The following is a 26,784-nucleotide window of genomic DNA, read 5'->3' as shown; positions in this document are numbered from 1 at the left end:
TACTTTCTATCCACAGTTTCTCCGTTCTACTCGAAATTAATGCCAGGCTTACTCATATGCACATTTCTTCTTATAATCTCCATATGAGTCACAAGCTAGCCAACTTTCTAATTTTGATGAAACACCTGCATACTGTCATCATGTGATGTATTGCGCAGCAAGCATGCAACAGAGTGATGGGACACAGCTAGCATAATTTTTGTGCAGGTGCTGAGGTAACGAGGCAATGGATGGACACCGCTTTTTATTGCGCCAGTTATGCAACAAACATGACAGTTAACCTCAAAACAGTTTATCCAGGGTAGAGTAAAAAACCTGCTTTCCTGTAGTGAGGGCCTGTTTCACAAAGGTAAACTTTACACGTTTGTATAAATGTATGCTATTTCAGTATTCACAAAACTGCATTTTAATAGAAATTTTAGGAGTGTCGAGACTCCACAGTCATGGCAGAGAACTCTGAAACATAAAAAGAGGGTCCTGTCACATATAAAGATGTAATTTTCCCCTCGTGAATCAGGCCAGAGTCACTGCAAGGATGAGACGGAGGCGAGTTGCTTCTCAAAACAAATCTATGATGACCTGACCTGTCACGGAGGAAGGATGCTTGACCCTTTGAATCGGTCGGCTTTGCACATTGTGTCACAGGCTGTTGATAGGATGTTGGTAACTCAGTGACACATGAAGGGTCATGCTCACATGGCAGACAATTACTTTCTATAGGGATCTAGGACAGATGAATCCTGTAATGGTACTTCTTGGTTGGGAGTTTCAAAAGTCTCATGGGCATATATACTAAACGCTTGTGTTGTCCTTGTGTGGTGAAAGTCATCGCAAGGTGACACAAGTCATTAAAAAGTATTTAATAAGCCATGCAAAGCCACCATGCATGGCTCTAAGTGGTTTAGTAAATCCAAAGTGACGCAAGGTAGTGCATATAGCTGTTTTGCATAACCTTGCACCAGGAAGGCGATCCACAGGTTGAGGGTGGACATTCTATAGGAAACTAGGACAGATGAAGCCTGTAGTGGTACTTCTTGGTTGGGAGTTTCAAAAGACTCATGGGCATATACACTAAACGTGCGTTGCCCTTGTGTGGTGAAACTCATTGCACGGTGCTACCCTATTATTTTTGACACAATCCCAGATTCATTAAAGTCAGTAAACCTGGCATTATGCCAAAATGCTGCGCCTCCCTGACCAAGCATAACAAGAAGAAATATTTTGATTCCTCCCCTTTCATCATTCTAATCGAGTTACATTGTGCAGCACACATAGAAAAAGGAAAATGACTCAAAGGATTGTTTTTTTGCAGTAAGGTGTACCTTCTTGCAAAAAACAATTCTGCTCATAACTCAGGCATCCTTGCACTACTGATTGTGCCACCACTTAAGTAGCCCTTTAAAAATGTCTCAGACATGCCATTACAGCCTTTGTGTGGAGTTTTAAAACTGCTAATTTGGCGTGACACAATAAACCTTTTGCCAGGCCTAACCTTCCCTTTTTAATACATGTAAGTCACTCCTAGAGTAGGCCTGATGGTGTGCTGGTATCTACACCTATGTCACTAGGTAAAATCATCAAATATATTTCTCCATTGGTCGTATGGATCTTTGTTAGTCGACTTGAAGCGAGGTAAGGTAATGAACATCAGAAATGCATTTCCCATTTGGGAAACCTATGTGACTCCACAATAAGGACAATAAGGACCAACAATCAATGATTTAGATTTAATGGGTTTATTTTAGGATATTAATCCATCCAGTATGTATGCAGAGCAAACATAAGTTCATAAGACACAGCAGTATATTTTGAAGGTTGAAATGTATCTGGAAGTTAAATCGCAATAAAATTAGATACAGAAAAGTAACACCCAGAGTGCAAAAAAGTAGAATGTTATGATAAAGTGTTTCATGAAGAAACTTCCCTTTTCCAGTCTAAACATAGGTTAAGGACTGGATTAACTGCCTGGGATTTCTATCAAGGGAAGGGAAACCGGTCCCCGGTAGCTTGTTTCCTTCCCAGTGAAAGAATTGGCTTGGTAGTTTGGTTAGCCCTGTTCCCATGATGCACTGGGCCAGGGACAGACTAATTTGCATATAGCCAGGTTCTGTAGCTGGGATGGTGCAGTGAGCTAAAAAACGGTGTTGGATTAAGCCCTGATCTCTTGACTGGGTGAGAGTATTCTGTTTAATTCAGAAACTCTGTCCATCACCACCCCCTGTTGTTTAATTATTTTGTCCACCATAAGCGTGGAAGGGTATACTCAGACGTGAGTCCCTTGCTCATTGCACCATCAGGATTCAAGCAAGCCGGGCCGAAGACGGCTGAAATGCCAGAAACCGGTCCCCGGTAGCTTGTTTCCTTCCCAGTGAAAGAATTGGCTTGGTAGTTTGGTTTGCCCTGTTCCCATGATGCACTGGGCCAGGGACAGACTAATTTGCATATAGCCAGGTTCTGTAGCTGGGATGGTGCAGTGAGCTAAAAAACGGTGTTGGATTAAGCCCTGATCTCTTGACTGGGTGAGAGTATTCTGTTTAATTCAGAAACTCTGTCCATCACCACCCCCTGTTGTTTAATTATTGGGATTTCTATCAAGGTAGCATAGAAGGTGTCACCATAGAATAGATCTTCTGTCAAAGGAAAATAAGAATAGTGTTCAATGTTAAGCTTCACATTCAGGAAGATCCCAGAGGAGAGGGAGTGAGACCTGTTCTCTCTCAGAATCAAGGGAAAGTCTGCCTGACTAGCTATGGAAACACCAATTAAATATAACAGTTGTTTCAAAAAAATCCATCTCTTTTTCTCACCACAAAGAACCAACCAAATAGCTGAACGTGAGGGGAGCCAACATACTCCCTAAGAAGTTCCCATCACCTCAAAACTTGGACTGCTGCTGCCAAAATTGAATACCCACCCCATCATACTGGTACACAGCAAACAGAAGGCCTCCTTTGATCATTATTTCTCAGAGTTTATTGCTAACTTCCTCCACAGGCTTCACTACCAGTGGGCATTCCTATGTATCCACCCATGATTTTTGACACAATCCCAGATTCACTAAAGTCAGTAAACCTGGGATTGCGCCAAAATCCTGCACCTCCCACACCGAGGTGTAATGAGAAGGAGTATTTTTATTTCTACCTCTTCTTTCCTCTTTCTAAGTATTGGTTAAAAAGTGAAATATACGTCATCATGGTACCAACAACACAAACTATGGGTGAAATGTCGGGGGGATTTTATGGCTGGTACTCACCAGGCTTGAATGCTTACAAATACATGGTTCACAATAATAATACCAAGCTTCTCAGTTATACGTATATTCTACAGGGCAGAAATAATCATTGCGTTTTATACATCAAATTAGACCGTGGCACTTCAGTCAATCAATTGAAATAAAGACAAGCGGAAGTGCCCCTAATAAGGGTATCCTAATACGCGTAGCCACAGATCAAGTACCCCACAGGTCAATTACAGAAGTCAGCAGTGAGGAGTTAATATAAGGTGGGTTAGTGTGATAGACAAGAAAGAAGTTAGGTATTCAGTTCTGCCCCAAACGGTGTATCACATTAGTGACACCTTGTTGTAACACACATTTCACTCCCCCATTCTCTGTTCTGCTGTACTATTCAAAACATTGGGTAAAAGTGCTTCCGATCTACCCTCATAGGCACCGCCCAGTAGTGATGAAAAATTAATCAAACAATTCAATGTATCCCACTCAGTCTGCAGTTGTTGCCCAGCCAGGTAGCAAGCCCCCAATGGCACATAAGTCTTACATTGAATATACTATGCCAAATAAAGCCCAACTGGATGAACAGTGCTGGTGGGAAGTTACGCAGAAACAGAAAAGGTTATTTTGAAAACATACACAAATAATCTGAACTAAAACGCAGTAACGCGCGGGCTACTTATTTAGCCATAGGCCACCAGAGAACCTGAGGAAGGTACAGAATCACCAACTAGCCAAGGGAGATGCAAACCAGGCACCAATATTACTAGAGGTGAACAAAGCGTAAACAAAACCTCTTAGAAGACATATATTGCTTTTATAAAGGGAATACATCCAACAAATATTGTCATATACAAAGATGCTATAGATAGGAGCCAAGACTTTTGGATATTACAAAACCATTATTTTATTTTCCTTTTCTTTTGTATTTTTTTATCATTTTACTTTTGAAAACATTGTTTTACACATATGCATTTTATCATATAACATTACATACAAAAATTCATAAATAATCCAAAAACATATAATTGATTACTCACAGTGCAATTAGATAAAGTGCAATTAGAGAAAAGAGATTTGCCCCTATTACTGACACATCTTACTAACAAACAGTCTATCACACATACCAGTCATACAACCACATTCATAATTGCTAAAAAAAGAACATACAAACAAACTGAATTGAATGGAATAATAACCCAAAGGTGCAAATGGTGGTTCACTTTCCACAGTTGGTATATAAGTGGGGGATTCCACCAATTTAAGCGATGATCTGTGTGGTATTGACCAATCTTAGTTGCATTGTCCAGATCTTATTGGGATGTACGACCAATATTACTAGAACCAATAAAGTCATCTATAGTCAACTTAACTGATGGACAATTCACGTCCAATGAAATATCGCTATTGGAAAAGGGATTATTTTTTGTTCCTGCTAAACACACTGACTTTGCAAGTCTGAAAATAGAAGCTTTGGAATTTTGTAGAAAGATATGTCTCAAATATTATTTTTGTAATCATCCATATCAACAAACACAGGAAACATCAGGCCTGAGAAATAAATCCAACTTTTTTCCACTGCCAAATCTAGTTCCCAATGAAGTACTAGTTTATTAACAAATTGTACTTTCAGCAATTAGCCAACTGGAAAGTAAAAAGGGTTGTATGACTCAATTTCTACTGCCTGAAGCACGACCTCCTAAACCACGAAAGTCTTAACAACGATCTATTCTTTACAACTACTTTTTTTTTTAACGACTTCCTTATCAACACATTTCTTTTTTTTTAGTCATTTTCTGTGGGGGGAAAACCCCCCACGCCCCCCAGAAATTTTCTTTATAACATTTTGAATTTTTTTAATTATTTATATTTTTATTCATTTAAAGAAATGACCTACCTTTTACGCCAGCCAGGGTGCTTACGAAACGATTCTAATGTTTTCTTTTTTTCTTAACCTATCGCGGGATACATTTTCTGATTGGGCAGAGATGAGTGACGTATCACTCCAACAAAGCCCAATCGTAGTGATCGTAAGGGGATGGTAGGCGGAAGACAGCGGAGAGAAGTGACGTGGCCGCCAAGTCGTGGTTCTGTCCGTCGTGGTTCCGGCATTCGTTGTTGAGCAGTCTTCATTGTTCTCTCCTCGTTGTTCAGGTGAGTCGTTGCTCAAGCATCGTGGTTTAGGATGTTTCCCAGTAAAAAGACTTCTGTAAGAATAACCTTTCAAAATATCAACAGAAGGCATTATTTCATCCTAAAAAAGACAATACAATTGTCATTAAGCAAGCGGATAAGGGAGGATCCCTAGTCATCTGGTCAAAAGTGGACTATATAAAATAAGGCAATAGACAACTGTTGGATGAAGAACATTAGTGAAAGATCCCTAAAGACCCAACAAAAAGTATTCAAGAAGACATTTCAAAAATAATGCAGGAAGTGTTTGATGATGAAATTAGTGGTCCAAAAGTATTTGAAATACTTAAAAAAACAAAACCTCGAATCGCAGTAATGTTTTTCCTGTCAAAATACATTAAGATGGAAAATGTCCTCTTGGATGGCCGATAGTATTGGGTGTGACTCAATTCTTGAGCAGATCTCAAAATATGTTGATTTTTTTTTAAACTCTTTTTCACAGAAGTTCCATCAAATAAACTTGACACCATAAATTTCATTAATAAAGCTGGGGGTAATTAAATTCAACCCCTCCACACTATTGGTCGCAACTTTTGATGTTGTCTTGCTTTACAAGAAAATTCAAGATTCAGGACTTGAGACTGTGGGGTACATTTTGTAAAGGAGAACAAGACCACAGAGTCCCTACTCAATTTATTCTACAACTAGCAACTTTGGCTTTGAAATGAAATTATACCAACTTTGAGAATTCATACCTTTACCAAACAAAGGGGGCTTCCATGGGTAGCTCCTTTCCACTGGTAATGGCAATATTGTTCATGATGTTATTTGAAGACAAGTTTGTATACAATAATAATCCCTTTGCCAATAACATAACAAAATGATACCACTTCATAGATGGCACTTATGACTGGTGAAACAACAGATTACCTGATAAAAAAAAATCTGTATGACACAAAATGACAACAAAATTAAATTTTTGGTAGCTGAGGTTCTAGTGGGAAATGGGCAAATATCAACTCTACTCTACAAATAACCTACTGACAAAAATAAAGGCGTACACTGTATGGCTAATTCCTAAGAATAAGAAGGAATTGTAAGCAAAAACAGTGCTTCTAGCATGCAACCAATTTGTATGAAAAACTGAACGATAAACGATACCCTGATTAGATGTTAAAGCATTCTTATAAGCGTGCATGGTATACCCCAAGGGAGTAGCTTCTGGAGAAAAAGATTAAAACACCATCAGAAAGAATGGTGTGTGTCTCCACATTTCGCCCACAAATCAATTTAAAAAGATATTCCAACGGAATTGTCATTTAATTCCAAAAGTGGATACACCATTCGTATGCCCACTCTTTGCAGTAGAGAAAAATGCTAATTTAGGACATAGGTTGGCTGGGCATACTCTTCCACAACATCAAAAAAGGGTCTAAGACAACAATGACAACTTCCACTCGATACAAGGTCATCATAAATGTGGCACATGTACAATTTGCAGCCAAACTATTCATGGATTGTCGTTCCAACAGGACAATATCAAATGGAAACACACTATGGGGTCCATTAGGATGGTCCTACCTTGGAATGGGACTGCCCGCCATTGGTGCGGGGGTCCCGTTAGTGACATTAGGATACTCCTGCCACACTGGAGGGCGCATCTGTCATTCTAGACATTGCAGCTGGCGGTGCTGAGATGCAATGCCAAGAAGGCATGTTGTGCCCTTCCATGCAAAACGTGGCAGGCACCACTCAGTGCCTGCCATGTTGTGCATGGAACTGCAAAGGGGTACCATAGGTAACCCCCATGTGCACTCACCACCCACCAGAATCCATGGGGGCCTGCTATGGGCCCCAAATGGCAAAAACTGCATGCCTTTCTGTGGCGGCGTTGCAGCCACGGAAAGGAATGTCCCTGCCGTTATGCTAATATGGATGGCGGTGTCTTCCAGATATCGCCACAATGGTAGCAGCTTTTCCGCCCGGTTGACTCTTCGACCAGGTTGAAAACCGGTGGACGGTCTTCTGTCCGCCGTTGTACCCCCGCCATGGTAATGTGGTGGGGGGAAAATGCAGAGCGGGAAGTGGTTTTTAGCGGGCGGATCACCACCGCCATAAGGGCGGTGGCGATCTGCCCGCTAACCTAATGGACGCCTTTGTTTTTAAATTGTCGCACTAAAAATGCGATTTACGGCATCATCTTCCCATGTAAAAAAGTATACCTTGGGAAAACAAGTCAGGAAATACATCAAAGGATTGTCCAACATGAATCAAGAGTCCGAAAAGAAGCAATTTCAGCACCCTTAGTGAGCCTCTCTGAGGAGTAGGGCCGTAAGGAAAATGATCTGAGGTGGATTGTTTTAATGGCAATCCAACCAAGCTCAAGATGGGGGGAGACAATGAAATAAATTTGCTCCATTAAGAAGCTTACCTCATTTTGCGCTTTAATATGACAATAAAAGGACTTAATGAGTTGTCTGAAGTCCAAAGACTCTAACCAAATAGCGAGTGTACATGATCTATGAAACGTCTCTCAGAGATCCCTTTAAAATTCGTATGTAATTCTATGAGTGCTTAAATACAGAACTATAAAATCCATTGAGCATCAGAATGAAAGATTTGAATATGGAGAGTTGCAGTGAAATCGCAGAAAAAAAAACATATTCATTGATTTTAAAAGGAGCCCGAAGAATATCGTGCCCCATATTATAAAAAAGAGGCTACTAGGTAACTTATTCTTTGAGACTTGTGAGCACATGAGCAGTGTCTCCCAAAGATCCCCCTAGAAATCAGTACGATATTTTTAAGTGTTTATGAAAATAACCATAAAACCCATCATGCATCAGAATAAAATACACAATCAACTTTTTGAACCCGGCCACTACACTAACATATTTTATCAATATGGAGGAGCTTCAGTGGAATCCCTGTACTAACCACACGTACTCATTGGGGCAGATTTACAAACCCCTTGAGCCACTTTTGCATCACTTTGAATATGTTAAAAATGACGCAAAAGTGGCGCAAGGGGCTTTTTAATCTGCCCCATTGTTTCTAAAAGAATACCGAGGAACATTGTGCACTATAGGTTATAAAAAAAAAGAGGTGAACAGGCAATCAACTCTCAGTGACTGGCAAACATATGAAGGAAAGCAATGGCAGCTTAAACAGGGAACAGGGTCTCATTATACAAGAAGCCGAGTTGGAGCGCGGACAGGAGATGCACTAAGTAAGGGATACAATAAATCCCATTCAAAGCAGAGGACATTGCAACAATGTTGCCTGTAAGGCCGAAAGCTACGGCACGCATTGAAAGAAAGTGGAAGACAAACTGAAGCCGTTCTAATGAATAATGTGTTATAGATGACAACATTGTTGCCAGTGAAGCTGAACACCTTAAAACGCATGAGAAAATCAGTTAAAAAGAAATAAAAGCTGGCAAAATGACTAGAGTGGATGCACAGACAAGTGCAATTTTTTGATTCCAATAATAGTAAAACACAAACGTGATAGCAATCGGATATGTTGATCGGCGGTTTTCTTTCCAGACAGTGAGGTACTCTATGATTTACTCTAGATTTATATAAGATGTAATTGAGGACAAAATCAGCAAGATGCTTCAAATACTACAAAATATAAAATCTTCCAATTGAGGGCATGGATAAAGGGATGGAGGAGTATAGTAACGTTTTTTGGAGAAGCCTTCTTTTAAACTTGCACAATAATGTGAATTGAAAAACAATGAGATATATTTCTATTTCGTTATTTTTTCATTAACCCCTTAGCAATGCGAGATCTAAAGAGTCCTTTCAAAAAGTACAATTGAACATTGGCTCGCTAGTGTTCTATGAAAATTAAAAGACGGTTTTTTGTGTTATGTGCTAAAATGGGGTTTGGAAACAGGTACTTGGTTTGGGAAATGTGCATGCCAATGTGTTATGTGTAATGTATATGTAAAAAACACTTGGGAAGAATGTATAATTTACAATGTTGATTGATCCAAGGCCAAAGGGCCCATGATAACCTTGTGGCATGCGATCCAGTGAGTTTGATACAAGAAATGTTTATAAAAGAATTAAGAAATTGGTAAAATAAAAACCAAGGTTCGAGGTTATCAATATCCAAAACCTAAAAGAAGAAAGTTGTTGTAAATAATTCCAGCTAAGGCAAATAAGTTATTCTTAATATTAACTTGGTCTAGTCTTAGTCTGAGTTATAGGTCCAACCCCCTACATTTGAATAACTTTAAGAGAGTTGGCATGTTCTACCCTGAATCATTTGGTGCCTGCAGTCTGTATCCTGGGTCACAACACTAGGTGTAGCTGGGAGTTGGTCTTTGTGCATTGCTCTCAGACAGTATAACAAAAGGGGAATTGGTGCTGGCAGGATGGGCTATTACTGTAAGGATGAGGGGGAGGAGCTATCACAAACCACACTTGCACGTCACAAAGGCTCTGCCACAGCTCATTCACAAAGTGTTTCACACTAGTCTTTTGTACCCCCAGACAAGCTGGGGCCATTGCAGGGAGGCATGAAATTACAGTCACCTCAGTAGGGAAAGGACACTAGAAGCTTCTCCCGCTTCATACTGGGCGCCAGAAATAAGAAGGGGACTTTTAGGCTTATTTATTCAGTTCTCTTCTGGACCTGTGGAAATCTCAGAAGAAGGACTGCTGTGTTGATGTGCTGCAAGAAAGACTGCTACTCTGCTGCCCTGTCTTGCTGCCTGATGAAGGTGATTTGGGCCTGCATCTTGAACCCGGGACCACCACCATCAAAGTGATTTCAAGGGCTAGTTGGCTGTCCTCATGATCAGAGCCTCAGGAAAGAAAAGGCTCCAAACATCTTGACTCCTGCTCCTGGGCTCTGCCTACTGTCAGTCCTAACCCCCCAAGTGGAACCACTACAGTCCTGGACCCCTCGAAGTAGAGCTAAGGATGCTTCAAAAGCCCAGCTGTGGTCTCTACCAGAACCAACGCATTCTGATGTATACTCAAGGTAGCTTCACAGTGCCTCATCAGAACTGACACAGCATGACACAAGCCCACATTGCAGCCCTTGCAGCTCATCAAAACCACTACTATACGACACATCCTTATCGGATCAGATGGAGCACAACATAGCCTCTACACAAGTCCTCATTGCAGCACTTTCAGCTCATCAGAACCACTGTTACGCAACATATCCTCAAAGTGGACCTCACATCGCTCATCGGGACCGCCACTGTACAGCACATCATTCCACAACTGGGATTAAAGGTACATTTCTCAGTGAGACTAACTTGGTGCCTACCTGGCCTGCGCTCCATCTGTGTTGGCTTGAACTTGCGAAGTTACTCCAGTCTGGTGTGACCAGATAACCCTGATTGGCACTTTGTGCTTTTATCTAAAACTTTAAAATTGCATATCTCCGGTTTTCCTAATAAAACTTTTGTTATTTGGTGTCAAATCATTTATAAAATGTCACTCTATTTTTCTAAATTGGTGTTGGATTTTTCTTGTGTTGGGTTTTCACTTGCTGCATAAATACTTCACATATTGCCTCTAAGTTCGGCCTGACTGCGTGCTTGCCATGCTACCAGAGGGTTGAACACAGGTTAATTTTCAGTTTGCTTGTGTTTCACCCTTCATAGAAATGTGGTTGCCGCTTGAGTAGGGGTTAACCCCTGCCCTTTAACCAGTAACCCAATTTCCAAGATTGGTGTTAAGCTGGGAAATTCAATATTTGTATTTGTGCAGTGCCAAAAGGTGATTTTGTGTAACACCAAAATCCCAGATAAATAATTTGATAATGTTTCAAGTTTCTTTAAAATTCTCCTCGATAGGCTCTTTTTATTTTTCCAAATTCACTCTCATTCTAACTGGTTGTCTGTGAGTACACCTGCAAGGATGGAGATTGAGCCAGCTAACCTGGATAACTACACGGTTGCTGAGCTCAAATAATTCTGTAAGGAGAGGGGACATTCAGTCAAGAGGACCATCAGGAAGCAAGAGCTCCAGTAGGCTTTGATGGCCTGGCCCGAAATTCCTCAATCACTGGCAGCAGCAGAGGACCAGGACGGGGAGGATGATGTGGAGGAGCGAGAGGAAGACTGGGGCACAGGTCCTGAGTTGCAGCCTTGGAGGAGGACAACCAGGGCCGGACTGGGAACAAAAACCGGCCCTGGCAAACTGTTCAGCCAGCCCTCCCTGAGGTGAGGGGGAGTGCAGCTGAGCAGTTTGGCCCCCACCCTAGCGGCCTACCAAAGAAACGCCCGGTTCTCGCTATGACCAGTCCGGCCCTGAGGACAACGACTCAAACTTAGGAGAGGCGCCCATTGTTGGGGCCAAGAGCAGTGTATCTTCCCATGGTCTGCCCCCAGAGGAGCTGGAGGACTGATAGACTGAAAGGGAGCTCAAGATGTAGCTCACCAAATTAAAATTGGAAAAAAGTGGAGAAAAAGGCTGTGGCTGGGAGGACTTTGGCTAAAAAAAACTGGCCCTGGAGGAAAGGAGAAAGGCCCATGAACTAAGTCTCAAAGAGCTGGACATCAGAGCCAAACAAGTGGAGTCCAACAACAATGGTGGCATTGTACCTACAGTCTCCCCTGGAGACAAGACGGCCCATGTTCTCAAGGATCTAAGGTCTTTGGTTTGAGGCCTACGAGGTTGCATTGGAGATGCATAGGGTTCTTGAAAAGGATAGGGTTACAGTCTCTGGAGGCACATATCTATTGAGGGAGTGATGTCCTGCTGACCACAGGAAAGGGTGACAGGCTGATATACCTCCCATGAAGGACACCCTTATCAAAAAGCATAGGTTTACCCCAGAAAAGTGCATGCACAAAGGGAAAGCCAGAAGGTACCCCAGCAGTCCTGGGCAGATTTTGTGGAATACTTTAGCAAGGCACTGGAGGGATGGGTGAAGGGAAGTGAAGCAAAGGATTTCCAAGGGCTGTACAAATGTTTGGCAAGAGAGCAAAGGTTCAGTTGTTGTTTTACAGAGCTGTGCCAACACCCGGTCTATAGTAAGCTCACTGACTCCAGGGAGCTTGCTAAGGAGGCAGACCCCCAGATTAGTACCAGAGTGTCTAAGAAGGTAACTAGGAGTGATCCAAGAAACTCGGTTCATGTTCCCCAAGCAGATTGAGGGGGAGGTCAAGAAAGACACAGATATGTCCCAGAGTAAGGCGGAGGGAAAGGATTCCCATGCCCCTTCTGAGAAACAGGGGGAGGTTCTGGTGGGCGATGGCCCAGGGCACCTCATTTCCAAGCACCACTGCTTTGAGTGTTCCCAGTTAGGGCATAAGCAGGGGAACTTTGTCAGTCGTAAGAAAACCACCCCCACTGGTGTGAATTCTATAGAAGTGGCCTATATGGCCTTAGTTTGGAAGTAGCTCCCAGGGAAGGTCATAGACCATGCCACCCATCATCTCCCATAGCTGGGAGTTAGACTCAGAAGCTATGAGCTTATTATCCCATAAGGTGGAAATGGTCACTTCCACCAAGTGAAAGTGAAGCAAAACCCTGTCACTGCTTTAAGGAACACTGGGGATAGTTCAACCACGTAGTGGAAAGGCTGATTTTACCAGAGCACTACGCCGCTAAGCCGCGAGGAACCTGAGTCAGACGCCGAGCGCATTGCCGACCGATTCCGCACCTGATCCAATCAGCTATCCTGCTTCAATTACATTATATACCAGCGGACTTTCAAACCATTCGATGGTTCGAGTGGTTCTTCGTCCAGTATTTTAACCCTGTAAGGAACCCGGACTCTACCTTATTAGGTTGTGAAATAATGTCATGGACTTTTCTTTTGGAATAACTTCATCCCCAATCGGATGTACTCAGGTTGGCTGCCCCTTAATTTTACTGCCCGTCCTGAAGAAGACCCGTGTGCAAGGGAATTGAACTAATCCTGCTTCCCAGGGTCGAAACGTCGACATCCATCCCTACCCTCCAACAGCCCTACTCAACCCACCAATCTTTGCATTAACTGGACATTGGGGCATGTGTTTTTTGTTTTTTGAAATTATGACATTGAGTAACCGTTTATCTTGTCTACTATTGAGTATTTGAAATCTCATTGTTATTACCTGATCAATATCGTGTTTTTTATTGTCACCAATCCCTTCCCCCCACCTTACCTTCACTTTATCACTCCCCCTCAACCCCCAGGGGCACCAATACCGCTACAATTGTGTATGCCTTTCGAATGTACAATAATGCACCTTTTCCTATAATGTGATTAAAACATTATAGAGGGACTACTTCTCCTTTTTTTACTAGCTTTATTTTTAATACTTAATGTAATTACATGGTTTTGTTCACTGGGACCCCTTATTCTTAACACTCAGGTTAAGAGGCAGGACTTTTTTGGCCCCATGGTCCTGGGATACCTGGAGTTGGTTGGGGAGGGGAGTCAGAGGAGGGTCATAGTTAGTCCCCGGAAGCCCCTAGGCTGCAGTTTGGGGAATTAGTTGCTGCTAGTGTCGGGACAGCTGGGTGGGCAAACCGCTTATGGCAACCTGACAGTTCCGTTTTCTGAGGGTAACACTCCCAAGTGGAGAGTACAGGAGTCCAGATAGCAGGCAGGGTCAGGGCCGGCTGTCCCCTGTTCAGCCTCAGAAGAGAGACCCTGGGCTGCACAATCAGTCTCAGGCCACCACCCCTGGACTGGTGGGGGTAGAGTGGAAGTAGGGTGCCTAACACCAAGGGCTCTTGCTCCCCGCTCTGAGAAACCTCAGATGTCAGAATGTCAGAGAACCCTCAGGTTCCTATAGGAAACTGCCTGCTAGCCCCCAGTCTGGAAGATTGGCATACGCAATGTTCCCACTTGAAGCTTCCACCTGGCAGTGGATGATCCGGGGCTTGGCTCTTGGCACTGACAGCTGTCAGTGGCATCTGTTGGTTACTTGCCTTATGGCAATATTTTCCTTATGTTGGGACAGAAGTGGGATGCTAGGGGCAGAATGGGCCATATCACCTTGTTGGCGATGGTGTTACAGTCTGCCTACTGGGACGCCAACGTGAGCAAGTTAAGGTTAGGTGCTTCACAGAACGGATCCACAGATGAGAATAGGTTCCAAATAAATCAGTCTAGTCACACAGGAGAGATTAGACAGAGAGGTTTCCGCTGAATTCAGAGGGGTATAGAAATAACAAGTGGCACTCCATAATAGGGCCATCGTCCATGTTCTATCATCTAAGCAGGGAAATCTATCAAGATAATGATTAGTCTACCCTGGCTTTTGGCTGGAGGAGAGTAATTTTGTACTTAGCCACCTTTGCAAGGCCATTCCCAAACATTTAGCCTTTACCCTCTTGTTTTCTGAACCTGTTTTTGTTGGCCTTAGGGCTCTACGCACTTTACCACTGCAAATCAATGCTAATGTGCTTGCGCTCTCCTTAAACATGGTGAAATCATCTTACACCCAATCGGCACATGTAGTTTACTTGTTAGTCCCTGTACTAAGGGACTTTAAATTAAATACTACAAGTTGGTCTGCAGTATAACATGGGGTTGGGCTCTTCACAGCTGCTAGAATAAGCCTCTCTAATATGTAAAACAAGGGCAGAAATGCGGCATAATGAAAACATAGGATGGCAATGCCTAATTGCTAAAGTTTACAAATAAATAAAAATGCATAACATTCTACCTTTTGCTCCTTTTAAAATGATTTGCCCAAACATAGAATAATGGTAATTATTTGTTCTACAGATAAGAATTAAGCAAGTTCATTTGCACAGAAAGAAGTTAACAATTCATTTCAATGGACAATGAAATTGTCACATTAACTATCAGAGTGGAAAGCATGCTTGAAATAAAATCTGCAAAATACGAAAAATGATGGACGGAATGTTGCACAATGGCAAAAAATTCACCCCCAGTCACAGATCTGAGTTTAATCCATCGTTATTTTGCTCACCAAGCCACCCCAGTTTAGACATGGCCATATGCAAATCAGTCTTGACCCTGTGCCTCATGGGAACAGTCCAGCCCAAACTGCCAAGCCATGTCTTCCCTGGACCTGAATCAAGCATCCTAGGACCGGTTTCTGGATATGAGCCGTCTTTGGCCAGGATAGCTTGACTCCAATGGCTTAGTGAGCACGGAACCCACGTATGGGCAGACCCTTCCCACATAGGGTGAACAGCAAAATACAAAAAATGATGGACGGAATGTTGCACAATGGCAAAACATTCACCCCCAGTCAAAGATCTGGGTTTAATCCATCGTTATTTTGCTCACCAAGCCACCCCAGTTCAGACATGGCCATATGCAAATCAGTCTTGACCCTGTGCCTCATGGGAACAGTCCAGCCCGAACTGCCAAGCCATGTCTTCCCTGGACCTGAATCAGCATCTTAGGACCGGTTGTTGCCCTCATCAAAAATCAAACTACGCCCGGCTCGAGGACCAGGGCTGGGCGGGCCAGGCGTAACAACATTCGCGTGGTGGGGTTTCCGGAGGGAATAGGGGGGCTCTCCGCGGACTGGTTCATAGAGGATCTCGTACTGAACCACCTGAAGCCCAAGCGCCTGTCCAACTTCTTCTCAGTCAAGCTGGCCCAATGTGCGTTTGGGGCAAGCCTAAGCCGCGGCCCACCCACGTACCATCATTGCCCACTTTCTGAACTTTAGAGACAGGGATGCCATCTTGTTGGCGGTGCGGACAACAGGGGATCTCCATCTTGATACTGCCACGATCTGGTTTTTCCCAGACTTCACCCTTCATGTCCAGCGCCAGTGTCGGTCCTTTGAGGGGGTTAAGAAAGCCCTCAGGGAACAAGGGGTGACATACATGATGCTCTTCCTTGCCCGCCTCAAGATCCTGGATGGTGGCAGTGCTTACTTCTTCGAATCCCCAGAGGAGGTCAGTGACAGGTTGGAGGGTTGGCGAACAGTGGCCAGGAAAGGAGGCCCGCACAGACCGGATCAGCGACCTAATGGACAGGACACTGTGAGTGACGAGAGACCCTTGCCTGGCAGCCAGGGCCATGAACGGAGAGTCATTAAGTGACCTGTAGATGGGTGGGCAATTGAATTGAATTGTATTGTCTTTCCCCTTTTCTCTTCCCTGGTACCTTGGGGGTCACTCGAGCTCCGCTTTGTGGGGGGGACTCACTGTGACGAGAAGCTGCGCATGGTATGGACATTGGACTTCCTTGCAATGCTTTGTGATGCTGTGGGTCCGTTGGGGGGGGTGAATTTACTGCGAGCGATTCGGGGGGAAGGCGGGACCAGGTGAAGGTTCATTGAACTGCTCTAATATAGCTTCAATGTGGGTGGGACATTTGTTATTTCTGTATAATTCTTCTTGCTTACTGCAAGTTCATGTTTCCTCACCGAAGTTAAGTGTGGGATTAATGGGGCAACATGCACTGTGCATGCTTGAATGGAGGGAGGTTGGGGACCCCCCAAGCAGGGAGGCAGGGAGGAGGGTGTTGGTAGGGGGAGAGGGTTTGTTTCAGGGGTTGGTAAGTTTTGCTCTAGACCAGTTTAGTCCTTTTGCGTGTGGTGATCTGCCTGATGACACAGTGGGGCCGTGCAACTATCCAATAATGATGAGCCTCTCTGACTTCTATGGGTACTCAAGCTAAGATTACAATATGGACGTGGAACGTGAATGGGCTGGGCAACAAGATTAAGCGGACATTAGTACTACAGCACATCAAACAACACTCTCCAGATGTAGTTTTTATTCAGGAGACACACCTGCGTGGAAATAGGTGCAAGGCCCTGGACCGTTTTGGTTATAAGACGGTTCTACCTTTGGGGTTCACGTCAGGATTGCGGGGGGTGGACATCCTGATCTGCAATGCCCTGCCTGCAGTTCTGTCGGGCACATGGTCTGATGATGCGGGTTGTTTTGCCGTGGTGGCGGTTAAATGGGAGGGTCGCACCGTAGTCTTTTGCTCCTGCTATGTTCTACCAGGCCTACACTCCTGTTAGCGGGCGACACTAATGCAGTTATGGATGCGGACCTTGACTGCTCCGGGGATGGGATGGGCTGCAGGGGGAAGCTGGGCTTGAAGTGCTTTGTCCCGGCAATGGGCCTTAGCGACCTGTGGCGCACATATCACCCCTCACAGAGACAGTGCACGTTCTATTCAGCCCATCATGGGACCTTTTCATGACTTGATTACTTTTTTACCCGCTCTGACCAGATGGGTGTCTTTGTTGATCCCTGGATTATGGCCCTTGGGATTTCCGACCACTCGCCGGTTGGCGTCGCGCTCCAGGCCCCGGTAATCAATAGGGTGTCTTTTCTGAGGATAGACCCATGGCTTCTCCGGGATCAGACAATTGGGGACAAACTACAGGAGGGTTCTCAGCTCTTCTTTGAGGGAAGCATATAAAACAGTGCTGAGAGGGCAGGTCCAAGCACTGATAGATACCCAGAAGAAAGAGGAATCCCTACAAATCAGCCAACTTGAAAATTAAATAGAGGAGCTGTAGCGTGACGCCAGTATAGCCTCTTTGGTCGACCTCCGTCACACATTGACACTCAAGTAGAGGGAACTTCGAGCATTGGCTGAGGGCTAGGCATGGGCATACGCGCTTGCCAAGCAACATCAGCTGTATGATGTTGGGGATAAGTCCCTAAAGTTGCTTGCTTGGCTTGAGCAGCATGACAGGGAGCGTTCCTGGGTGGCTGAGGTGTTGGACATGTCGGGGTCCCCTGTATCCAACAGCTTGGAAATAGCGGAGGCGTTCGCGTCTCATTTCGAAAGGGTATATTCCCCGGTTTGCACCAAGTTGTCCCAGGACCAGAGTAAGCGCCTAGAGGCTGTTCTCACAGGGGAGGAAATTGGGAAGGCCCTTAACTCGCTCCAGTCCGGAAAAGCTTCAGGACCCAATGGGCTTCCGGTAGAGACTTACAAGAAACAGGTGAATGTCATTATTAACCCCTTCTTCAGATGTACTCGGACATCCGTGAGGTGGGTAGGCTTCCACCGATCAGTGCGAGGTTACGATTGTGAATATTCATAAAGCCGTAAAGTAGGTGGACCAATGCTCCTCGTACCTCCCCATTTCACTTATCAATGTAGAGGCCAAAGTCATGGCCGGCCAAGGCCCTAGTGGACAGGTTGGTATCTGTTCTTCCTGACTTGGAGCATGTTGACCAGTCTGGATTCATGCCCTGTAGGAGCACCCATCATAACCTGCGACGATTGTATGGTGTACTATACATGACGGAAGATGTTGGGGATGCACAGACGGCGTTGATGGCATTAGACGCCTCAATGGCATTCAATAGTATTGAAAGCCCCTACCTATTTATGGTGCTCCGGAAACTTGGTTTTGGCCCGATCTTCTTTAATTGGGAGCGCCTTCTTTATGAACAACCTGTGGCTCTGGTCAGGGTGAACGGTGCTATGTCCAGAGTGTTCCCCCTCAGGAGAGGTACGAGGCAGGGTTGCCCCCTGTCTCCCCTCATTTTTGCCCTGGCCCTGGAGCCACTGGCTCATTGGATTAGAAAGAGATGTGTCTTTCTGGGGCCTGGCGCTGACAGACGAATGGGAAGAGCGCATTTCCCTCTATGCCAATGATATTGTGCTGTACACAGTGCAACCATAACATTCGATTGCACAGGCGTTACACCTCTTCAAGTTATCCAGCAGCTCTTCTGGCTATACCACCAACTGGGGGAAGTCAGTAATCTTTCCTTTGTCGCCCCCCCAGCAGATCCCCACTAGATGTCCAGCCACTGTAGCCACTGACGAGTTCAAGTACTTGGGGGTATATGTCACGAGAGATAAGGAAGACTTCTTCGCTAGGAACCTTGAGCCCCAACTTGCTTGCCTCGGGGCAGACGTGAGTCACTGGCGATCACTGCCTCTTTCCCTCATGGGCCGGGCGGCATTATTTAAGATGCTCACTCTGCTCTTATACATCCTACAAAATTCACTGTATTCTGTCCCTCCGGGGTTATTTGCTCGCATTTCACAGGCGGTGCGGACGCTGCTGTGGAATGGTGGGAATCCTAGGATAGCACTCCACAAGCTCACTAGAGGGGAATATGATGGGGGTCTGGCACTTCCTGATGTCAGATTATATTACTGGGCCTCGCAGCTCCAGGTAGTTAATGACTGGGTATTTATAGACCGCACCAAACCGGGCTACAGAGTAGACAGGATGGTTATGCCAGGGGGGTAACAGCGAGCACCTGCGAAGGGAGTGGACTGCACACACAAGAGTGGTAGTTCAATGTTGGAGGGAGTTCCTGAGGTGGTCGTATAGGGATACACAGACTGGTAGAACCCCCTTATGGCTCAGAGATCAACTGAGAGAGGTGAAGCATTTGACTGGCTTCAGGGGGTGGAAATTGATTGGCATTGAATATTTGGGTGACGTTTGGAAGGGAACTGCCCCCGCTCCTTTGCTTACCTCAAGAAGGAATATGGCCTTCACGACTCACAACAATACCATTACATACGTCTCATACACGCCTTATGCTCACACATTAGTAGAGATTCCTGGCTCCCGGAATACTCCCACTTGGAAGATAGACTTTTGCTGGACCCATATTGGAGAAGCCCACATCCACCATTTACTCAAAGCTCATAAACAATATGCCAGACCCCTTGGTGATGCTTCGGACAGCGTAGGCCCGTGAACTTTGGTACCCTAGATGACGATGATTGGCAAGACGCCATACAGAGCCCACTTGAAATAGCAATCCGTCCCAGGTTTAGATTGGTCTAGTTGAAAATCCTACATCGTAAATAACTCCCTCGCACAAATCTATTCGCTTGGGGCAGGAGTCAATTGGCCCTCTGTGTGAGGGGTTGCCAGGGGGAGGGCACCTTCTACAACATATTATGGGAGTGCCCCAAGATAGTTCCTTTCTGGACTAAGATTACAGACAATATGTCTGCCGTGGTGGGTGACAAGTTTCCGATGGAGCCAAAGTGCCTGTTATTAATGATTAGGGGTGACACCGACTGGTCGAGGCATGTTGAACTCGGCTAGCATTGGCGGCTGGGGTATCAAAAAGAAACATCGCCAGGGGGTGGGGATCCCAGACGCCCCTGGAGTGGGAACAGGGGAGGAGGGACCTAGATTGGTGCCAATGAGCTGAGGAAACCATATACAGGAGCTGGGGCTGCATTAAGAAATGGAAGAAGATCTGTCGGTCATGGCGGAAGTACAGAGGGAGGGAGGAAGTCTGGGGAGTAATTATGTAATTGGATATCCCACTTGTGTATTCTGTGTCCGACTTTGTTCACCACAACGCTAGTTCCAAATCTGCTTCTTGGACATTGTCTATTGTTTTATGTTACTAGGAGCTATGTTAATAAAAAGACTTTAAAAAAAAATAGACAATCTGAAAAAGTTAGTAGTGTAATGAGTATGGGTGACTCTACCGCAATAAAGCTGAACCAATCTGTATTGACAACAATGTGGTACAACCTGCACCACTGTCACTATTGAACATAGGACACAACTCGAGCAGCATTGATGTAGAAATCTGCCACTCACATTTGGCATACTTGTAAACTGTGAGAAAAGAAATAACAACTTTAATGTCACATCAGTGATGTGGTATATTGATTTACTACCCTGCATGTAGTCGGTATCTCTACTTTAAATAATTAAATGGACATTGTTATGCAATCTGCCTGTAAACTGATCCAATGCATGATCATACTTGAGACACACATACTACAGCATCTCCCCTTTATATTGCAGAGAGAGAAACATCACCTCCTATACAGCAGCCTGTCCCATCTCTTCAATGATGAAGATGAAGACATCTCAACCATCAACTAGGACACCCTCCAAGACCTTCTCAACTCCATTGGCAGCCCATCTCCAGAAGCAGGGACATCCAGCAGGGCAGTGGTCGCTCCACCCCCTGCACGCAACCCACAGCATCAAGCACCTACCACCACATCTGTCTCCCCGGACTTTGAGAACCCACTTCTAAGATTTCAATGCTGTGCAGTAGAGGTCCAGCAGGAAATGGCTGTTTAGGTGCAGGTGGCGTCTAAACTAGAAGGGGTCCGTGGGCATCTCCATCTCATTAGGGACCACCTAAAGTCCATCACAAGCACCCGCAGTCCACTTCAGGATCTTAAGCATTCTATGGCTGACATCGCTGGAATACTGACTCAGAGGCAAGAACAACTGTCCAGTCAAAGTGGCTCTAGCGATGTCATCAAGGAGTTGTGTCGCATGAGAATGATCATGGAGAACATGGAGCGGAAGCAGGCCTCACACTTTACAGCCATAGCTGCATACCACAGAGACGTTGCTGGAGTCTTGCAAGCGCTATAGGTAATCGTCATTGCAGTGTTGCCTCAACCTTTGGCACAGTTGAATGCTGCTGCACCTTCAACATCCACATCTCACCCCCGAAGTGTCACAGCCCCACAATGCACCAGCCAACCCTCCATCACACACACAGGATGCACATGGCACATCAAAAGAGGAAGATGTGGATGAATCAACAATCTTGCGAAGAAGTCAGCGGTAGCATTCATCTCTGTCAAATGGAGTGTATGTGCTTTGAACTGTGTCTACCATCATGCCACAGGACATTTGCTTCCAATGTCCCATGAATGACTCTGCTTCAATCACCTTTGACTTTGATATGGATTGCCAATTTTTGTGTTGTTCCCAATGAAACTTCAATCAGCTTGCTGACTATTTCTGCCTCTTCCTCAACATGTCTCTTCATATGTTCCCCCTGGACTCTGTCTGCCCCCCCCCCGCCCCCCCGAGGCATTCACACAATGGTGTGTTGTTGCACAAATAACTGGGCCAGGCTACTACCTCAGTTACTGCACATGTAAATAAATGTAATTGAGTCACTAAGATGCGTGTTTGCCTGTGACCATTTTTGTTTAAAATGTGGCAATAATGCATGTTCAGGCTAGCCAGTACTACTAATCAAAGAACATTTGTCTAAGGGAATATGCTTACTTTGTGTCCATATTAGGGATTGTGAGGGCCTGACACATGTGACTTAACCCCTTCCACGCTGATGACGAGCTGGGCTCGTCATGGCGTAGCCTCCTCGCACGCTGATGACGAGCCCAGCTCGTCACGTAATATGCGTTTTAAAAAATCTCAGCGTACGAGCGGAATTCCGCTAGCGCGCATGAGGTTAAACAATGCCCTGATCTGTAAAACAACACTGTCTCCGAGAAACAAATTTACTCCATGTCCATGATGTTGATTGTGACTTGGAACAATACTCACGTCAGTGTACAGCCACATGAAGGGGCATATATACAAGCTTCTATCGCCAACACAAGGTACTTTTTCGACGTAGTGGTGAAAGGGGCTTAGGCTTAGTCACAAGGCAGTGTTAAACCACTTAACGTGGTTTAACGTTGCCTTGTAAATAAGACTCCCTTCACAATATGGTTAGCATGAAAGGGGTGGGCAGTGGGTGTTGCTGTGAGTGTTACACTGCAACACCCATTCCTTTTGACTCAGCCCCCTATGTACAAGGGCAGCGTACATACGAGGCAGCGCATAAATTAATACCAGGGAAAGCCTGTGCTTAACTTGCCAAAAATATGAGAAATTCAGCATTCGTCCATGTTTCAGCTTTTTCCATGTGTGCTGCCTTGTGCAGCACACATGGAAAATGCAAACTGCCATGGATTGTTTATGTACAGAAAGGTGTCCCTTCCTGTACATAAACGATCTGTAAAAACAATGCCATCTTGTGACTTTCATGTGTGCTGTATGAGGCAGCACACATAAAGTGACAAAATAGCTTTTTAGGATTGTTTATGTGCAGGAAGGAAAAACTTCATACACATAAACAATCAGACCCTGCAAGCATACACCCTGGCAATATGGTGCAAGGGTGCCTGCATCCGCGCAACACTGCTAAGTGTAGCGCCAGCGCAAGGGGAAATAAAAGGCTGAACCATATCATTGTATATATGGTGCAGCATTATGTTTCAGAAGTTGTGGCTAATGCCTCACTCCACCACTTCCTCGTACATATGCCCGAAGTGTCTACTAACAATATGTGATAAATATATACCCAGAAGAACTACCCATAGTCAATGTTGTGGACAATGTTTTAAAAGATGTGTGTCGTGGCATGACAAATGTAAAGACAGTTCACTTAACATGTCACATATTCAAAAATATTCAATCGAGCAGAAAGAAGAGGAATGGTGTAGGAAAGCATAGCTCAAAAATTGATAATGGTTCAAAGACGTGCACAGGTTAGCTGTAACGAACATCACTTCATCCCTTGCCCAACACTTGCCAATTTGGTCACATTGTTGTCCACAATGTACAAGGCTGTGCGGAAACATGTAAAGATGACTTGTGAAGAATGATAAGCATACATCCCTTGCATCCCCACATGGAAAGAGAAGCTGTTGTAGAGACTGGTGTAGTAAAAGAGGTCACAAAGTATCCTGACACCATACCCACATCATTCAAACAATGCTGTGCAGAGCACAATGCCCATAGTGCATCCGGTGTAAATCTGTCCAAGCAAAATCATGACATATGGATAAATATTTCTTAGACCAATCAAAAACTCTTTTCCCAAATGAATTTTGTTCCACTAAACATCAATAAGTTTGTTTAAAACACATTTCAAATGAGGTATGTTGGTAGCATGTCCCTTGAAGATGCTGCAATCACAACTGTAGACATTAAAATTGATTGTGGGGGGGGTGCATCTGTCGTAATCCACAACCAATCCAACGGGACACACAGCAAACTTGAATGGGACCACAAAGCTTCAACCTTTGGCAATTTATTCGTAACAAAACACTCTTAAAAAACGTAATTATACTTATTAATCTTAAACTACACTAACCTAACTTGTGCTAATATCAAACTACACTAAACTAACTAGCTTACCTAACACTATACACATAAGAACATATCTTAACCATCAACCCACCACCCCCTCAAGGCTCATCTGGGACGCCACAAAGACATCTTAACCTATACATCAACTAACTAAACATACATACTAAACAAATATATTTTTTTTTTATTAACAAGTCAAAAACATATCAACCCCCCCCCACCACCCAAAGGAAAAGGAAACTTAAACAAAAACACTAAAAAGATAATATCCTATATTTAATAAAAAGCTAACTAAACCTAACACTACATTATACCTACATTAAATCTACACTTAACACTAGCTAACTACTAAATCTATTACAGGACTGACACTTCACGAAATTGAAGGTGCCCCTCTGTGAATGGTTCTGTGTTATGATGATTGGGCTTAGCAGTGTAACAATGTCCAACACTCATCAACTAAATGAGGTCTGAAAGGATGTCTGGTGCATGTGTTGTGATTGTCCTTTGCTGATTTTCCCATGCATGCTTCCGCAGTGGCTCTGCATTAGTCTGTCCAAGACTATGATGTGAATACACGCATTCCTATAGCTACTGAGGCTTACTTTTTTGCCTCAGCATGGAATTGATTCACTGGATTCTTCATCCGATACACAAGTATTTGATGTGACAGATTTATGTACCAACAATCTATTTCCCATTGTGAGAGTGTTTCTGAGAAGCTTGTTGATGTTTCATCTTGTCATTCAGCCTTCTGTAAATGTAAATGTAATGTATAGGCATTTATATAGCGCACTACTTACCCGTAGGGTCCCAAGGCGCTTCGACCGCTGCGAAACCCTTCCTGGCTTCCCTGAGAGATGGTCCTTTAATGGGTATCTCCAGGGTGAGACCAGGCATCCCCGGCGGTCTGGTGGGGCCGTTAGTGAAGATGAGGCAAGCTAATGCCCAGAGTTGCCGAGTGTGATTGCTGATCAGAGTGGGCACCAAGGCGAGAGAATTATCGAGTCCGCTGACCCTGGTCCAGAAACCTGCCGCGCCGGGAATCGAACCCTGGTCCCGGGCCGTCCTCTGCTCTCGGGTCTGCCGCCTCTAACCAGTGAGCCACACTACTTCACTACTTCTGTGACACGTACTCATGGTGTCATTGTGGTTATGTGACATGCTCTCGGAAAGAGTAACTGTCAATGTCAACTGGAACTGCCATTTGATAGTACAATTACCAACATGCACCTCAGTGCTGTGGGGTAGGGTGTACCAGGCCTGTCCATACACATGTACATCATTACTCATATATATGTTCTTGAGTGTGTACAATCTGGGATGTACCTACAATGGCTGGAGTGATGTAAAAAGTTTGTATTGATGGGCTCTTAATTCAGTTGCTCAACATCTACCATATTCATCAGTAAATCAAATCCATGCAACGGGAAATTATTAAACATGATGTAGCAGTGGACATGCAAAATGTCCACAAGCTGACCTGTACACATGACATCATGTGAAGGATCCAGGATCATTGTGAGTTTTGGATCAGATCATGCCCAATACATCACATATGTGTCTGACTATTGTAACTAAATGACATATTAAATTGATTGGGTGACACAGCTTATGTAAAAACAATGGGGGATAAGTACAAGGAAGTAGCGGTGAGAGGCATTAGCAGTCATGGCTATACACCTCTTTTTGCCACTTCTGAAATGCAAGTCTGCACCACATTGCAATGGTGTCTGATTGTAGGGGAGGATTGTTTATGTACAGGTAGGTAGACCTTCCTGCACATGAGCAAGCCACGGTATTTTCCATTTTCCATGTGTGCTGCACAAGCCAGCACACATGTAAAAGCACTTAAACAATGAGATATAATACACTAAGAGGCAGATGCATCAAAGAAAATACCGGGAGCAAACGGGCAGATTCTCAGAATCTGGCCGTTTGCTCCCAGTATAATTGCATTTGTTGTTATTGTTATTTTTGATTTGTAGCGCACTCAATCACCTACAGGCCTCTAAGCGCTCGGGAATCGATGGTAAACAACAACTTTGACAGTACAGCATGATGCATTTGGGATGCATCATCCCAAATGCAGAAATCGCAATTTAAGGAATCTCTAAATAGCGATTCCTTAAATTGCTCTTGCATTTAAGGAATCCCAAAATGAGATTTCTTAAATGCAATGCATGAAACCCAAAAAAATAGCGATTTTGCTAATAGGGGGAGCAAATTACCATGAAGTTGAACTTCATGGTAATTTGCTAAAACTTTGAAAAATGCACTTTTGTGCATTTTTCAAAGTAACATGTTACGCACACCCATGCCCTTAGGGCATGTGTGTGTGTAACATTTGTGCACAGGTCCATTTCAGGGGTGCAACAGGGTGTCCTTTGGACATCCTGGCACCCTTGAAATAGCAGAACATTAGCGATTAGCTATTACCGAATCGCTAATAAGGAATCTGTAGGAACCGCTAATAACATTGCGATTCCTACATGCATCCCGTTTTGCGAGTCTTTAATAGCGATTCCTTAAAATTCGCTATTAAGGACTCGGAAAACATACCTTTGATGCATCTGCCAGTAAGTGGCTTAACGCTGCCTTGTAAATAAGGTGCAGCCACCGTTGCCACCACTGAGTT

The sequence above is a fragment of the Lissotriton vulgaris genome, chromosome 9 (genome assembly GCF_964263255.1).
Source record: "Lissotriton vulgaris chromosome 9, aLisVul1.2, whole genome shotgun sequence".
Lineage (NCBI taxonomy): Eukaryota > Metazoa > Chordata > Amphibia > Caudata > Salamandridae > Lissotriton > Lissotriton vulgaris.
Note: the sequence above shows the minus strand (reverse complement) of the source record.